Genomic DNA, 17,403 nt, shown 5'->3' with positions numbered 1-17,403 from the left:
GAGGGGAAAGGAAAGGAAGGAAGGAGGAAAGGAGGAAGAGGAAGGAAAGCAGGTAGGAAAAAGGAAGGAAGGAAAAGAGATAGAGGAAAGGAGGGAGGAAGAAAGGAAGGAAAGAGGAGTGAAGGAAGAGAAAGAGGGAGGGAAGGAAAGAAGGAAGGAGAGAAAAAAGGAACAAGGAAGGAATAAAGGAAGGGAAAGGAGGGGGAAAGAAAGGAAGGAAAGAAGGAAGGAAAGAGGAAGGGAAAGGAAGGAGGAAGAGAGGGAAGAAGGGAAGGATCTAGGGAAAAGGGAGGAAGGAAGGGAGGGAGAGAAAAGGAGGTAAAAAAGAAGGAAGAAAGGAAGGGAGGAAAAAAGTAAGGGAGAAAAGAAGGGAAAAAGGAAGGATATATAACTACCATATGTCAGGCACTTTGCTAAGTGCTTTGCAAATTTTGTAACATTTGTTCCTCACTACAGCCCTGGGATGTAGGTGTTATCATCCCCATATACCCATCTATCCCCATTTTTATAAGTCAGCAAATAAGACAGACAGAGGTTGTCACTTGCTATGGGTCAAAGCAAGTAAGGCTGGATGATACTCAGGTCTTCCTGACTTCAGGTCCAGCTCTCCATCCTCTGTACCACCTGACTGCCTATAACAAAAATCCTAAGTCACTGTTGTACCAACAGCATAAGGGGAGTTGGATTACATGATATCTAAGCTCCCTTACCCCTCTAAATCTTAAGAACTAATAATACTAAATATAAAATGATCCCTATTCTGAAAACTCACTGGGAGAAATGTTGCCAATAATTCCACCATAACCTTTACTATGTTCAAGGAACTATGAGTGATACAGTTAAGACAATCATGGCCCTCCCAGAGTTTGCAATCTAGGGGGAAGAGATGGTATGTATACAAATAAATATAATATTTGATTAAGGTCATAAGAGTGACAAAGCATTATAGGAGTTCAGAGAAAAAATAAGTCATTTCCAACATGAGATATGACATTTTGAAAGGTGACATTTGAACTAGGTACAATTTTCATGAGCAGAAACAGAAGGGAAGACATTAGCAGAGGAAGGAGAAAAGCCAGTGGCAGGAAAGCTTGGAGCATGTTTAGGGAATCAAGTATAAAAGGAAAGATTGAGAAATAAAAGCCAGAGAGTGAGGTTGGAAGTAGAATGTGTTTGTGTGTCTATCATACTAACGCTCTGCACTTTATCCTAGAAGGAATTGGGGAGCCTTTGAAGGTCTGGAGCAAAGAAGCAAGATAATCAGAGTTATGCTTTAGGAAGATCGACCTGGCAGTGGTGTGTAAGATGAATTGTATCAGCAATCTAGGCAAAAGGAAATAGGGGGTGGGGGCTTTTGAGATAAAAAGGAAAGGCTGCATATAAGCAATCAAATAATTGTATAATCAGTGAAACTTAACTGAGTATTTATAAGTGATATCTCATTATATAATTAGAAAGAGGAATCAGAGAATATGGAGGGCTCTTGTGCCTAGGTGACTTAGACTTCTGGTGCCATTAAGAGAAAAGGGGTGGGGGTGGGGGTTGAAGAGGAGTGAGTTTCCTGGAGGAGATGGCTTCAGTTTGGAACAAGTTATTGTTGTGTGTGGAATACTAGTGGGATAGCTAGGTGGACTTATCCAACAAGTAGTTGAAAATATGGAGCTGGAATTCAGGAGAAAGGTTGAGGCTCTAGATCCAGAATTTAACTGAAAATAATAAACATACACCATAGTTGGAAGACTGAGAGTGGAGAACACAGACAAGGAAAAAGAAAGGGGGCAGAGAATGGAATGGGAGAGAATGAAACAGGAAAAAAAAAAGAAGAAAAGGCATTGAATTAACGTAGGTATAAAGAGAGGCAAGTAGAAAAATAGAGGGAGAATCAGATTAGGACAATATCATGGATGCCAGAGGAAGAAATTATTTTGAGAAGAAAAGGGTACTCAACACCATTAAATTACAGAAAAGTCAAGGATAAGGATGGGAAAAGGCTATTGGTTGTGGTGATTTCTAAAAGAGCATTGGGGGCAGCTAGGTGACACAGTGGATAGAGCACCAGCCCTGAAGTCAAGAGGACCTGAGTTCAAATCTGATTTCAGACAGGTGTGTGACCCTGGACAAGTCACTTAATCCCTCTTAATCCTAATTGCCTCAAAAAACAAACAAAAATGTCATTGACATTTTAGTGAGGAGGGGGGTGTTCAGGTTAAAAAGTTAATTCATGGTAAGGCAGTTGTGACCGTCTGATTTTCTGAATTTCTGAGAGAGACTATGGCAAGATGTTGAAGGAAACTGTTTCTAGAGGCAGGGGAGTACACATGCATTTGTAAACAGAGGGAAGAATGAAGATAAAAGAGAGATGAGTTCAGACATTGTACTATCTTAGCCAAGAAAAAAAATACATAAAGATTGAGATAAATCAGTCAGATTAGGCCTCTTAATCCAGAGGAGGAGAGGGGATGTGCAGTTACTGATGAAGTCTCCAATTCCAAAGGAATTCCAACTTGCCTGGATTTATCCTTATATGACCTATTTGTGATTGGTAAAATCAAAGGTTTGTTAACCCTTGACTGGTTTGAGACTTCAGGTCTCCCAGTACAAAACCACTCAGCCCCTAATATTTTTGGGATATCCAGAACTGGTGAACTGCTTAGATGGTCTTGCTAAGCCATGTTGAAGTTATTTATACATGAAGATCCATTTTCCTAGCCCAAGCCAAAGTCAGGACTGGGAATAACAGCAATACACACTTCCACCTTTATATGTCTATGTTTCTTAAAATCCTGACTTTACCCAAGTTAAGAAACAGGTATCAAACCATTGGTTTTAATGGCAAAAATCATATAGAATAAAATTATTTATTTTATCTTTAATGGCCTAGCTGAAACCAGATAAAATACTTGGAAGGAGCCATAAACTAAGCTCTACTTCCCTCCCTTTAAATTAAAAAAAAAATGAAGCATTTGAGTCTGAATTTTGAGACAGACAAAAATCTGTCCTCCCTATTTGTTTCTCTTCATTTCCATGTTAAAAGGTAAGCTTTCTTACCAGAAGATGGCCTTCCTTTTATAAGTTTTAGCTTTGCAAATAAGTTCTAAGCAAAAGCCAGTGAAGAAAATTGAAACTGCATTTGCAGTAATAATAATAATCACTTTTTTATACTGGTTACTATATACTTCTTACCTGGCTAATCATTATAATTGGTAATGACTGAGTTAGCCAGTATGTCACAATATGTTTCCCAAAATAAGCAGGAGATAGTTAATTCTTCAATGATTGTGTTTTCATTAGGTAGATGCTCCCACCCCCAATCCAGACTCACAAGCTCACAACTTCTCAACAACTTGGTAGATAGTATCTGAAAGTTACTATAACCAAAAAAACCCATCACCTAGCAGTAGACCTGGTGATGAGTCTTTCCAAACTTAGCTGGGCTTCTCCTTAGATGTGTGGTCTGCCAATGAACTCAAATGTAGAAGCTTTTTCATCTTATTAGAACCTGCCTCTGCAGAACCGTAGTAGAACATTTTCATTTTAGCACAGAACCTGTGTATTCGATTGTAATATGCTAACATAGCCTTCAAGAAGTCGAGGTCACCATCATAACACATTTCATTGAGTTTTATGTCCTTGTCATAACAAAGGAAGAAATATCACTTTTGAGTATTGCCCACATAGCAAAGTTTAGAGTTGAGTGCTATAATATTGGCTCTGCCACTGCCCTCTTCAGTAGCTCTAGGGTAGCATTAATTTCCCAGGTTGCCTATTTGCCTTAAAATACTATCATCTCTATTATGGTTGTTGTTTGGATGTTCACTCATGTCCAATTCTTCATGAATTTGGGGGTGGGGTTCTTGGCAAAGATACTAGAGTGGTTTGCCATCGCCTCCTACAGTGGATTAAAACAAATAGAGAATAAGTGACTTGTCCAGAGTCACATGGCTAGTTACTATTTGAGTAACTAAGGACTTCCTTACTAGGCCTAGAATTCTACCTACTGAGCCATCCAAGAGCCTCTAATAATCTCTATTACCAAGAAAGAATCCATTTGCTTTACTTCTTCTCTCCTAATTGTATCCTTTCTTGTTATTTTTCTCATTCCCATGTACTGTTGTATTTGGGAGAAAGGAGTGAGAAACTTCCTGTCCCCACTTGGCCACAAATGGACATCTGTTCCAGCAAAAACACCAAATAAAAATCTTCCATCTTGCCTTGCTTAGACTTGAAAACTTTGAAGATCATAAGTAACCAATATATCCAGTCCATACTTACGCATAAGTGGCAGCAGCCAAACCAACAACCAGACCAAGGTAGCAATGACCCAATGAATTCTATAACTGCAAAGAGAATTGATAAAAAAAGGACTACTTTTCACAGAAGATGAACTGGAAAAGGAAGTGCTTTGCTATTCATCCAAAAGCCAGAAATGTTGACTTCATGCCAATCTACTCCCTTGCCCCAGACCTTTCCACCACCAGGAAAGCACAGTGCTCAATGAGGTAACAATGTCAGAGAAGATCCCTGGAAAAGGAAAAGAGAGGTCATTTGATGGCATATCACATAATGATGTTCCCTGAGATTGGAGATGTTTGCCAAGGATTCTGATTCAATAATTGGTACAAGACTGCCACAAAGTATAATTTAAAGTTTCACGATATCTTATGCTTCAATCCTTACTGCCCATTCAGGCTTCCCAAATCACAGGAGGTCCTGCAGCTGTTATAATTAGTCATTGCTTTCTTGGAGTTTTATAACTGGAAATGTGGCCATGCTACTTCAAATTATACATTTGATTATTAGAATTCCCTTGAGTTAGGCAGTGATGTGAATACATTCAGTTACTCATAGGGTCTATTGGTCTGAACTGGGGTAGAGTTAATAGTGATGCATGGTGTATCAGAAAGCAGACTTGAGAAGTCTGGTACCAGTGCAACACTGACCTTTGTCAAATAGAGCACTTAGAGACAAAAACATCATGTGGTTTTCTTTATTTCGCCCTCATCAACAGATCCCTATGATAGTTCTCTGAAGTAAAAATTCACATGTGATTCCAGCTAACATGTTTATCATTGGACATGCATAAAGGTATCTTGACAGTGATGTGAGAATTCTGATTTTGCAGGAAACTTCATGCTCATTGAAGAGGACATTGAAAGATATTCCACCCAGAGTGGCTAGGTGACACAGTGAATAGACCACCAGCCCTGGAGTCAGGAGGACCTGAGTTCAAATCTGACCTCAGATACTTAACACTTACTAGCCATGTGACCTTGGGCAAGTCACCTAACCTCAATTGCCTTGCCCTCTCCCCTTGGAAAAAAAATGATACTCCAACCTCTGATCAGGATTGCACCTCTCTCTCTCATTGGTTTTCCCTCCCATCAACCATTTACCAAATCATCCTCCTTGGTAGTTCATAATGCATTCTATGAACTTAAATTTCTTCTTTCTGATCAAGAAATCTTGATTTACCCTAATCAAACTATCTTATAGTAGTGCTGCCTAATTTCAATATCCAGGACACAACTGACTTGTTACTGAACTTGGAGTCATCCTTTGTGGTGTGTTGTCATTATGATTGGCTCACACATAGAACAGCCCTGTTAGAATTCAGCTTTTGAGTGCATGCCAACACCTTAATAGAATACCAGTGATTTAATAATATTTTTCTTAAGTTCATCATGAGATGTGTTAACTTAAGAGTATCCTAAGAGTAAATTGATCTAGCTTTCCCTTTGACAGATCCTGGTTTATATGGTTTGGATTCAACACAATACACATTTATTAAACATGTATCAAGAACAAGGCACTGACTAATCACTGAAAACACATGGATAGGAGACAAAATAGTCCATGCCCCCAGGGGACTTAACATTTTGTTAAGAAGGGAAGAAACAACTACATAAATAAACATCACTAAAGTTTGAATATGGATCAGTGCATAGGAGAGCTTAAGCAGCAGAATGACACATTTGAAGATCATAAGGTTTAGAGCTCATAGGGACTCATCCAGACCAATGTTTTCATTTTACAGATGAGGAAACTGTCCCAGAGAAGTAAAAGATTTGCCCAGTGTTTGCAAGTAACCAAAACAGGATTTGAACTGAGGTCCTCTGACTTCAAATCCAGAGTTATTTCACTCTGCATTTGTAAGGTATATGTTGTTGGTAGTCATCTCACATAAATATAACTGGCTGAGTTCTGGATCTCTAAGGGAGATCTTTTGGAGACTAGTAAGTGAAAGAATATACAGTACTCTGAGTTCCTTCATTGGAAGTGAGGTAAAATCTCATCTCAGACATGGAAAAACAGAATGATCTCATTGGTAGAAGGCTCACTCTTAGTAATCTCTAGGGTTAGAGGAACCGGAAGTCAAGGATCATGTTGGCACCTACATATCTTCAGCTTATAGGAGAACTTCTACCATTCAAAAGTTTTCATTTGCCTTTCTAACTTCCCTATACACCTGTTCCAGAAGTCATTCCCAATCTGAAGAAAGTCTGTTCTCCACTTACATAGATCATAAGCTCAGAACAGAAGTCTCTGATTCAATAAAGAGTCACATATCCCTCCAGTTACACAGCATGCCTCAGTTAGAAGTCCCTCAGGGGGAAATGCCCCAGGTTTGGGCAAGAATGGAATAATACAGTAAAGGAGTTGTTTCTAATTGAGGCAATAAGAGATGATACAGAAAGTTTGTACTTATTAATAATCATAATCATAACTGATATGTATATAGCACTTTGAAATTTGCAAATACTTTTTATACTTTTTCTATATTTTAGCAATCTGACTCTCTCAGGCAGTCACTTCAGGCATTATCACCATTTTTAAATGAGGAGACAAAGGTCAAAAGAAGCTAATGAATTGTGCCATGGGCACATTGGTAATCAATGTCAGAGTTAGGATTTGAACTAAAATCCAACAGAATCAAATTATAAAAACAGTGAATAATTCAATTTACTTAGGCTGTAAGGCATATTAAAGGGAAGAATCTAGGGGGAAAATGCTGGGAAGTTAAAAGATTAGAGATAGGTTTTAAAAGTTCTTAAATTCAAAGCTACATATTTTATTCAAAAGGCAGTCCTGAAAAACTAAATGTTTTGGGGTTGGGTTTTTTTAAGTCAAAGAATGATATAGTCAGATATCTATATTAGGAAGATTACTTTGCAAACATTATAAAGTATGTATTGGAGAAGGAAAGAAATTGAAGGTGAGGAGACCAATTTGGGGAGACACTATCTATACAGGAGGAGACCAATCAGGTAATTTTTATTCTGAACTCCTCTATCTCTAAACCACAGATATTTGATGAAAGACATATATAATGTTAGCCCCGTTAAAAATGGGAAGATGAAGAAGAGAATGCCCAAGCAAGGGAATCCTGGACTCAACCTGCCATTCTCTCACTAGGCTGCTTGTGTTGATGGCCAGGCCCTCTACCTATCTCCAAAATGGTGGAAATCTCCCTTAGAGATCCAGAAAAGTCCAGTTACTAGTTTGAGAAGTAAGGAGATCTGAACTAGAGCAGTGGCAGTCAGAGAGAAAGGTGGAATGAATGTGAACTATTTCAAAGGTAGAACTGATTTGTGGCAGAGTGGAAAGGTACAACATTTGGCAAGTGTAGAGGGCATAGATTCAAATTCTGGCTCTGTCACTGACTACCTGTATGATGGATCATTTAACTTCTGTGGACCTCAGTTTCCTTATCTCTGAAATGAGGGAGTTGGACTAGATGACCCCCAGAATTCATAAAGCTTGAAATCTATTATCCTCTTGACCCTGGAGAATGAGAGAGACAGACAGAGATATACAGACAGACAGACAGACAGAGAAATGGAGAACATTAAAAGATGACTCTAGGGTTTGAACCATGAGTAAGTGGGAATATGATGGAACTATCCTCAGAAATAGGGACGTTAAGGAGGAGGATCATGTTCTGGAAGCGAAGATATGTTCTGTACATGTTGAATCTGAGGTGCTGGCTCAATATCCAGATGGAAATGTGCAATAGGATGTTGAAAATATGGACCTGGAATTTGGGAGAGAGTTTGGGGCTGCAGGAGTAGATGTGGACTTCATCTGTTTGGAATTTCAGCCATTGGAGCTTGGCTGGAATAGCCTTCTCCTCTCTACTTCCAGACACTGTAATGCTGGGTTCTGAACTGGCTTACTATTTTATAGAAGACCCACAGGGTACAACAGGGCAGTACATTAATTAAACATCTTGTATTGATTAACTAATTCAGTAAAGATTTTCTGATCAGATAAAATGATCAAGTTACTTTAGCAGGGGTGAGCTGATTGGTTAATTGATTGATTGACTATTGTATCTCCATCATTATATAAATAATCATTTCATAAGTTCTTACTCAGTACTGGGCACTGTGCTAAGAAAGAGATACTAAGATAATTTTTAAAAATCACTGCCCACAAGGAGTTTTCACACTAAAGGAGAAACGACATGCAAATGAAAAGTCACAGGGAAGAATAATTACAATATGAAAACACTATATATCGTCTCTTCCCGAGTTATCTTAGCTGCCCCATCCTCTCCATATTGAACCCCTGAAAAGGCACTGGATATAAAAATAAATGAATGAATGAATAAAAACACACACACCTACAGAAAGACATAGACGCAGACTGCACATGGAAGCCCTTTGCATTCCTGAAACTTGGTATGGTTCATTGCTTTAGTCATGGATCTGCTAAGCATTTTGTAGACTGCCACTATCTATGATGGATCTATAGGATTTCTAGGCAAATCATTTAATCTCTCTGGTCTTCCATTTCTTGGGGATAATTGGAATAATAATTATTGCACCGCCTACCAAATAGGGTTGCTGTGAAGCAAAGTATTTTATCAAGCAGTACCGTGTAAATGTGAGTAACTATTAGTAGCAATAAAGGAATATAAAAAAATAAGTTGAGTAGGGAAAAAAAAGAAACCATGACACATATACAGGCAAGTAATGGGTATATAAAAAAAATGTTCCCAAAGACACGAAGCACGTAAATGCTATATCTAAACATAGTTCAACACTGACTCTGAATACAAGACTAGATATTACATGTGGCAGAATATAATCCCTTGTTCTTGCTAATAGTGTCATAAGTAAAATGTCACTGGTTCAGACTAATTGGGTGGGAAGTCTGAACTGTAGAAGAGCTTAAAGGAAGTGCAGGTATACGGCTTTCCACTACAAGAGCAGATTCCATCTTTCTACTCCGGTGCTCTCCTCTTCATATATCCAGTTATGAGTTAGAAAAGAAGAAAAAGCGCAATTCATGGAATCCATCTGTCACCCACCAGAAATGGTGGAGTCAGGAAAGCCTGAGTCTGATTCCCAGCTTAGACACATCTTAGCTGTATGAGTTTGATCAAATTACTCAACCTCTTTTTGTCTCAGTTTCCTCATTTGTAAAATGGAAGTGATGATAACACCTACCTCACAGGGCTCTTGTGAGGATAAAATGATATAATATATGTACAAGACTTCACAAATCTTAAAGCTCTACATAAATGGTTGCTATTATTATTGCATGTATATGAAGTAATGATGTGGTTTTAGGAAACACCTCCTTGGGATATTCCCTCCACTGACACAGAACAGCAACTTATCTATGGCTTAATCTTAGAAGCCTGGGAGCTTTGAATCCCCAAGAGGGAGTGATTCAACTATGTCCACACAGTAGGTATCAGATACAGAACCTGCACTCATCTTCCTAAAAGCAAGACCATTCTTCAATCTGCTAGTCTGTGCTGCCACTCAACTATTTTTTGTTAAGAGTTTATATAATCATAAGAATCCTTTCTGGGCTTTTCCTAAATACCATCCACTTACTTTCCTGGGGAAAATCTTTGAATCCAATGGTATTTGTATATCGAGTCATTTTCCAAGCAGCTAATAAAACAAGTCTCTATGTTCCAATACATATCCATCTTCCATTCACCAACCATTCAATAATTAGCAAAGATAACAAATGAAAATAAACACCTTTTGCATATTTTGAGGCACATTAAGTGAAATTAAATGCTAAATATCTCTGCTTAAGCACCCTCAAACTCTGATCGAGGCTCATTACTGGATGAATTCCAAAGAGGTGACTGCATATCATAATAAATTATAGATAAGAAAAATACCTATGTGTTCTCTTTCCATCATCATCCCCTTGTTTTAAAAGTTTTCAAAATAGTAAACATGTAAATCTTTTTCTAAAATGTTAGGTGACATTTTTCTGTTATAATTAACAAGTATCCCCCTAAATTTTTCTATTTCAATCTTTTCCCTTAACTACACACTCTGATGGATCTTATTGAACTAGAAAAAACTTCAAGTATGGACTTACAATGACCTCAGTGTCTATTCTTTGAGTACCAACCTAGCAAAATAGGAAGGAGCTCATGATGAGAAGATTAGCCATCAGGCAATGAGTCCTTCAACACTGGAAGCTCACGAAATACGATAGTATTGGAAAAATAGGCATTGCTGAAGGAAATATGTACACTGATCAAGAGTGTCTATAAGTATCCAAATATTTTTTTAAATGCTACATTTATCACCATCTGTACAATAGAGCAACTTAATGAGGCACTGATGGCCCAATCAAGATGTTGGTCTCAAAATGTGAACTCGATGTGAGCAGGAAAATTCCATATCTCTCCTTGCGATTATTCTCTTTTCTAACTAGTACATTTCAAGGTAATCATAAAAATTAAGCATTTGTTGATAAGCAGGAGAGCAGGAAAGAGAAAAACATCCTTTTCCCAATTGACTCAACTCTCTACAATGGAGGCATTGCTATACTTTTCCTGCTAGTGATTAACTTAGGCAAAGAAAGAAAATAAACAAGGTATAGACTCTGTCCATTGTGACCCTTTAGAGGGAAAACTGTAAATATCTGAATTAAAGACTAAATATTCTCAAATCTTGGTGAAAGTTAATGTCTAGCATGTATGTAACATCACCAAAAGCTTAAGATCACTGTAGGGTTTCATTACACTCTGTGAGCCTATATAATAGTGTAAATCATATGCTAACACACACAAGAAATCATTCTTATGAAATCATGAAGTCATGGGGGGGTGGGAAATTAGATAAGATAAAACTGTATTTTAAAATATTGTATATGTAGTGGTTCAATATATCTATAGTCATACAATCATAGATTTAGAGGTTTAAGGGACATTCCAGGCCATTTCATCTAAACCTTTTCATTTATAAAAAAAAGAAGTTGTAGTGGTGGTGGTGGTGGTGGTGGTGGTGGTAGTGTTCAGTTGTGTCTGACTCTTCATGACCCCTTTCAGAGTTTTCTTGGCAAAGATAACTGGAATGGTTTGCCATTTTCTTCTCCAGATCGTTTTACAGATTAGGACAGTGAGGTAGACAGAATTAAGTGACTTAGCCAGGATTATACATACCTAGTAAGTATCTGAGGACAGATTTATATTCAGAATGAATCTTCCTGACTGCAGGCCCAACACTCTACTTATCGAGACACCTAGCTGCCCTTCCAAAAGAAAGATACTTAAGTCCTAAATAGGGTAAATTACTTGTCCATATTAATTTTCCAGTTTTTATATAATCTAGAACCTAGAGGTGAATACTCTATAGATTTACAATACAATCACTGGAAACTAAAGACTTTCTTATTTTATATTGCTTCAGTTGACAAGCAAATAGGACCTTGAGTACGTACAGAATTCTCATCTTCTATGAAGGTAATAGCACCCTCCCTGCCTACTTTTACAGAGTCACTATGAAGATGAAATGAATTGGTATATGTGAAAACATTTTTCAAACTGTAAGATGCTACATAAATGTAAGATATTATGATGATTCTTATTTATAAACTGAGGTCAAAGTAACAGAATTAAAAAACCTCTCTAGGGGTGGCCAGGTGGCTCAGCCAGTAAGAGCACTAGTGTCGGGATGACCACACTCAGAAATAACTGGCTGTGTAACCTTCAGTAAGTTACTTAACTCCAATTGCTTAAAAAAAAAAAGAGTTGCTATAAATATTTTTTAAAAAAAGACCTCTCTAAAGATAAATCCTTGGTTTTTTTAGATTTCAAGACATAGAATAGCTGCTAGGTATATAGATGATATTTTCTCATAGTTTAGCATAGTAATAATAATAAATGATGTTTATATAGTACTTTACAATTGGTATGGTGCTTTACTTGAATTATCTCATTTGATCTTCACTTTTACCCTGTGATCGAAATTATTTTAGATTTGGGAACTTGGACAGCTCCTCAAATATCTCCTAGCCCCATTTTACTGTTTTGTAAAATTGGTCTAATAATAGCCATCTACTTCACATGGCTGTCGAGGGACTCAATTAATTAAAGTTTATTTTAAAAAAACATTTTGAAGTACTTGGATGAAAGGTGATTGGTAAAGCAATAATTATTGTGATTTCCTGATTATAGTATAAGTAAAATGAAAGTACTCTACATTTTCTGAGTTCTTAGAATTGGATGAAAATGTGTTAACATATCTGACACTGAATAAGATTCCCTAGTAACAGCTAAAAACATATGGACCAAAATTCAGTTGAGTATATAAAACCCACACAACATTTTTTTAAGATACTTATAACCAAGGAAGCCTTATTAAGCACCATGAAGTTTGTTCATCATTATATACGTGGAAATAGATATGCCTGTGAATGAAGCTTGTTTTTTTTTTTTTTAAGCAATCGGGGTTAAGTAACTTGCTCAAGGTTACACGGCCAGTTATTTCTGGGTGTGGTACTGAGTATCTGAGCCCAGATTTGATCCCCAGGTCATCCCGACACTGGAGCCAGTGCCCTTACTCGCTGAGCCACCTGGCTGCCCCTAAGCAATTGGGGTTAAGTAACTTGCTCAAGGTTACACGGCCAGGTGTTTCTGGGTGGGTGCTAAGTGTCTGAGCCTGGGATTCGATCCCCAGGTCATCCAGACACTGGAGCTGATGCTCTTACTCGCTGTGCTACCTGGCCACCCCAAAGCTTGTTTGTTTGTTTTTTTATAAAGGGGAAAAAATATTTCACTTTTTTGTGATCTTGACAACCTGTGGATTCACTGTATATGAAATATTTGTCTTGGCAAGGAAAAGAAAAGGAAGAAGACAGCTATGAATAATGTTACATTCTTAAATAATTTATCCAGCATTTCCAATCAACCTTTAGTTACCCAGAGATCTGAAAGGATTATTTATATACAGTAATTCTCTTCTACGAAAGGTAGCCTATTACCTCAGTTGAATTGAAACCTACTGAGGCCAGGGACTGTTTCACTTTTGTCATTATATGCCCAGTGCCTACTACAAGTCTTGTTTTGTTCTGGATCTATGATTTCATTGGTATAGGGAGGTCCCTGTAAGGAAACTGCTGCTACCCAAACATAGAAGTAACTGCCTGGGCCAGTTTAACCAAAAGGCTGTGTGATTTACTCAGGGGTCACCTGACCATTAAGTGTAAGAGGTGGAACTTGAACTGGAATCTTCCTGTCCAGAGGTCTGCTTCCCTATCCATTGTGCCAATGGTCTCAAAAATAAGAGGTTGGGCCCCTGAAGAGCCATCAAACAAGACCAGAGGTTTTATGATCAGAGGGTGTGAATATGAGTGACTTCAAGGCAATTGTGGGACTTGGCTATACAATAATCATACCTACCCTTATCACCCTGTACTCCCTAACTTTATCTCTTTCATTCCGCCATGCAAGCTCCCAATCTCTGTGCTTCTGGGTCAGATATTAGCCCTTCAGGGAAGTTGGGAAAATTTTAACCTACCGGTCAGTAAACCAATTCACTGACCCTGATCACTTCATGACCTCATGGAACTCCAAAGGAGGATCAGTGATTAGGAAAGTGACCAGGAAGAGTCCCATATTCTCCCTTTTCATTTTGAGTGGGACAGAGTACCAACACAAGATCAACAGTTATGCATGGGTCTTGATAGCTCTCATTACATTATCTCTCCCCTAAAATCCATACTTTACCCAAAGTTTCCTGTCACTGTAGAGAGAGCCACCATATGTCCAGTCACTCAGGTTCCAACCTGACTGTCAACACGGAGTCTTCACCTTTCACCTCACTTTTCATCCAGTTAGATGCCATGTTTGTTCCACTTCAGTTATCACCCTCATTGAGTTCCTCATGACCTGGAGTACAATCTTGTTGTTCAGTCATTTCAGTTTCCATTGTGTCTTTTTGTGATCCCCTTTTGGGGGTTTTCTTAGCAAAGATAGTGGAGTGGTTTGCCATTTCCCTCTCCAGCTCATTTTACAGTTGAGGAAACTGAGGCAATACAGGGTTAAGTGACTTACCCAGGGTTACACAGTTGGCAAGTGTTTGAGGCCAGATTTAAACTCAGGATGAGGAGTCTTCCAGACTCCAGCCCAGGCATTCTATCAGCTGTGCCACCTCGCTGCCCTGTACTACAACAGATCCTTAATTGTTCTGCTGTCTCATCTCTTTTCTTTCTAATCCATCCTCTACTTCTTTAAAAAGAGATCTGACCATGTCCCTTTTCTACTCAAAAGCAATACAGTGGCTCCCTGTAGCTTCTGGGATCAAATATTAGCTCATCCTTATCTCACACTTTTTAAAATTCCTGTTTTTTAGTGGCCGCCAGTGATACAGTGGATAGGGCCCTAGACCTGAAGTCAGGAAGATCTGAGTTCAAATCAGGCCTCAGATACTTATTAGCTATGTGACCCTGGGCAAGTCACTTAATCTCAGTTTCCTCAACCATAAAAAGGGAATAATAATAGCACCTACCCACAAGGTTGTTGTGAAGATCAAGTAAGAATATTTGTAAAAAAAAAAAAAAAAAAAAAACACTTAGCTTTTTTAACTGGGGGGTGGGGAGAAGAAGAGAGAAAAGAAGAAAGTTACATGATAACCTTAGTATATATTTAAGAGGAAAAGCAAATTATATATAATAGATTTGCAATTTCATGTGTACTCACCTTTTTTTATTATACTATATTATGGAAATCTTGTTTTATTCCATAAATTAAAAAAAATAAAAAGCACTTAATTCAGTGCCTGGTATATAGTAAGCACTATATAAATGCATATTCCCTTCTCCCTTTAAGTGTTACTATATTTTTAATAAGGTAATATAGGTATATAATTTGTAAATAACTAAAGATACATATATTAGGGGCACAGAGGTCTTTTGTTTTGTTTGTTTTGACTGATGGCTGTATATGAACAAAAAAGTTTGGAAATACCTACCCATTAATATACTTTCTCTCACCCTCCACATAATAAGTACTTAAGAAGTGCTTTGTTGAACTGAATTGAATCATGAATAGAGTATGTTCCTCTTTATTTATAACACTGTCTACCGATCAAATCGTTTCTCTTTTGAGAACTTTATTCTACTTAAATGTTCAACGTACTGTAATAATAGCAACTCACTTCCCCAAGAAAATTCAAGTGACTTTTCTGAGCTGCCCAAATAAGTTAAATGGTGCTCTTTTTCATGGCCCACAACAGCCAGTACAAGTTAAACTTTTCAGCTTGAACAACCAGCAGGGGAGAATCTGAACAGTCAAGTAGAATGGAGCTCATTATAACACGCACTCTGTGAATCGTAATATTTGTTGAAGTTTGAGTTGATGGAATCCACTGTCTCAGACTCTCTGCATTAGAAGGGCAATTTAGGGATATTCTGGGTTCCTTATTTTGTATATGTGGAAATTGAAACCCAGAGAAATGCAGTAGTCTATCCAAGGTCATGCATTTATTGGCAGAGCCAGTACTTCTTCTCCAGTCCCCTGACTTCTAGTCCTCTGTACAATATTCTCGTAATCAATAAAACAAACTTTAAGGTTTACAATATGACTTTATGCACATTTACCCACCTGATCTTCATAGCAACCTTGTGATGTTTATTAAGCATCAATTCATCTCTAAGACTCCACTCCTGACTCTCTAGATTCCTTTCTCCACCATGCCCCCTAGTGGTTAGTTACCTTGTCCCATACTCTTCCACTTCCTTTTATGTGTCATCTTCCGCCATTGATCTGGCCACTGGACCCAGATGGCTCTGAAGGAGAGAGTGAGGCTGGTGACTCAGCATTGAAGAAACAATTGAACATAACTTTTAGACAGCAAGAATGGTTATTTAAAATAGAAAGCTACCATATACTGGCTGCCTCCAATGCCTGCCCTAGCAGTGGTTTGGTGGCACTGGAGATCTTTGCTACTCTCCCTGAAACTTAATTAAGACACCATTTGGTACCACTTGGTCCAAGTACAAAAAGTCCTGGTTACAGTTCTGGTGAGGCACATAGGCTGAGGTCATGAAAGAAAGTCAGGGTAGGCAACTGGCTCTTAGAGGACGCCATTCCATGTCCCTGGCTCATTAGCAACTTAATCTACCAACTAGTCTGAATGTCCCAATAATAGCTGTAACACCAGTTACATCATCAATAGTACCATTTTCTCAAAGTTACATTTTGGACAAAAGTAAAATGAATACTACAAAGATAAGCCAGGAATGTGAAAATGTAAAAACACACCATGCTTGGCACATAGTAAGCACTTAATACATGATTTTTCATTCATTCATTTACTCAAAAATGAAGAATTTTAAGTGTAATCACTTTTAAAATCCTATAATCTCTTCCATTTCATTTGAAGGAAAGTATTGACACTTATGTCAACAATTACTCATCATACATATATGTACATGCACATACAAGTCATGAACATTATTTGCAAGTGATTTTTGTTAGTACGGCTAATATCAAGATTTGGAATTTGGAGAATATTTCAAATGACCACATCCAGTTTTTTTTATTCATCATTCTGAAAATAATTATCTGAACTTCAAAATACTGGCAGTAATGATTTGAGAGTCTGAAAAATATGCATTATATTTCCAAGTAAGATCATGTTTATTTTTTTTCTTCTGGGTCAATTTATATAGGGGAAAAATTAAATTCCCATTCAGACAATGAAAAGTAACTATTTTAGCCCAGCTTCTAGTTCAGATCCCTGCAATCACTTCTTGTTACCCCTTTCTCTCATGTAACAGTTAATACTGATGCTTGTATGAACAGCAGGGACTCCTTTTCTTCTTCAGAAATGTCAAAAGGAGGAGGGTAAGGATGTGTATTTTGACACTACCCTATTGCTAATGTGATCTAGAGTCCTCAGGTTTAGCACTTCTGGAAGCACCGTGGCAATTTGGAATTGAATCCTATGTTTTTCTCCACTTGAGCCTTCAAGTCATTGTGTGTGTGTGCATGTGTATATGTCCATACATGTGTACACATGTGTGTGCATGTGTGTGTATGTGTATATGTGTGTACTGACACAGATAACTATTTGGATAGGTCTTGAAGTCAAAACTCTTACTTTACAATGTTGGTAACATTCTTAGCAAGGAGAGGAC

The sequence above is a fragment of the Petaurus breviceps genome, unplaced genomic scaffold (genome assembly GCF_028583685.1).
Source record: "Petaurus breviceps papuanus isolate PSGF00001 unplaced genomic scaffold, PetGlider_PUasm1.0 175, whole genome shotgun sequence".
NCBI classification, from domain to species: Eukaryota; Metazoa; Chordata; class Mammalia; order Diprotodontia; family Petauridae; genus Petaurus; species Petaurus breviceps.
The sequence above is the reverse complement of the archived record's forward strand: the minus strand, read 5'-3'. Positions refer to the sequence as shown.